The following is a 1188-nucleotide window of genomic DNA, read 5'->3' as shown; positions in this document are numbered from 1 at the left end:
GGCCCGCACAGCCGCGCACTCACCGGGACAGCCAGCGCCGCGACCTCCGCCTTCTCCGCCCGGCGCCCGCGCCGCCTCCGGCCCGGCTGAAGGGAGGCGGGAAGGAGGGGGAGGGGGGCGACCAGAGCGGAGCGAGCGCCCAGCGGCCGAGAAACAAGATGGCGGCGGATCCGTGAGGCGGCTGCGGCGAGGCTCCGCCCCTTTCCCCTGGCGGCGGCACTGCGCAGGCGCATGACCCGGAGCGGATCTCGCGAGACYTCCTCTGGGCGCGGGGCAGGAGAGGCGGGAAGGGCGCCGCCATGGGCGGAACCGCCGGGCGGGGCCCGCGGCCCGCAGCGCTCGGTGCGGGCGGCGCCCGGGACCCGCTGCGGGGGGAGCCCGGGGCCGCCTGGCCTCGGGGGGGCACCAGAGCTCCCCGGCTGCGGCGGGGCCTGCCCTCGGCCTAGGCCACCGCCGGGCCTTGCTGCCACCGGGCCGGGCCCCGCCGGTACCGCGGTTCGAGGCCGGGGCGAGCGGCTGCCGCCGTGGGCCGCGCGGGCACCGCTCTCGTGCGGCAGCCGGGAGGGGCGCCCGGGCGAGGAGCTGTCCGACTCGCTTCACGTCGGCGGCCTGCGCCCCGTCACCCGTCCGTCACCGCAGCGCAGCTCCCCGCAGCGCTCCTGCCCGAGCGGCGGCGGCTCAGGGAAAAGTCCGCGCCCCGGTTCCGCCGCCTCGCTTCCCGGGCGCTGCGGGGATGCGTTACGCTGACGCGTGACTCGTGCTGCTTCGGTATTGTTCCCATGGAAAACTGCATCCTATAAAGTTACTCTAAAGCAATGCATCTCTGCCTCCTTATTGTCTCCGTGCTGCCCAGGTTGATCACATCCAACTTAAGCTAGAGAGAGGATTTGCGTATCTGGTGCTTTTAATGTCACTGGACATGGGAAAGCAAAGTCAGGTCCCGTCTGGCTCCTGTGGTTCCCCTGAACTGCTCCACAGAGTTTTGGAAATTGGAGATCTCTGCTGATGATCAGCATGTTTCTGGTACAGCACTTCATTGCATATGGTTTGCACCCTGCATAAGAGATGAGAAAGAGTCCTCATGGATGCTGCAAACACGCTCCGTGTCTGTGGTTTCTGTTGCATGACATTTGCCCAAAGGTAGGAAATGCAGAAATCTCTGTGGTCACRTATGATGTGGTTTCAGAG

General features: G+C 67.7%; 1 protein-coding gene across 4 annotated transcripts in view; it reads right to left on the bottom strand.

Annotated features, from left to right (window-relative positions):
* NFYC (nuclear transcription factor Y subunit gamma) overlaps window positions 1-203 on the bottom strand; it is a 37676-nt gene extending 37473 nt beyond the window's left edge. For 2 of the 4 annotated variants that reach the window (XM_085306739.1, XM_085306737.1), the window contains exon 1: window positions 24-203. The gene's annotated coding sequence lies outside the window, so the exon portion shown is untranslated. The remainder of the gene's footprint in view (window positions 1-23) is intronic. The other 2 variants (XM_085306734.1, XM_085306738.1) reach the window with 1 other exon arrangement.
* Window positions 204-1188: the final 985 nt, after the last annotated feature.

Source organism: Rhea americana, unplaced genomic scaffold (genome assembly GCF_003343005.1).
Source record: "Rhea americana isolate MKP2758 unplaced genomic scaffold, rheAme1 scaffold_246, whole genome shotgun sequence".
Lineage (NCBI taxonomy): Eukaryota > Metazoa > Chordata > Aves > Rheiformes > Rheidae > Rhea > Rhea americana.
Note: the sequence above shows the minus strand (reverse complement) of the source record. Positions and strands in the feature narration are given on the sequence as shown.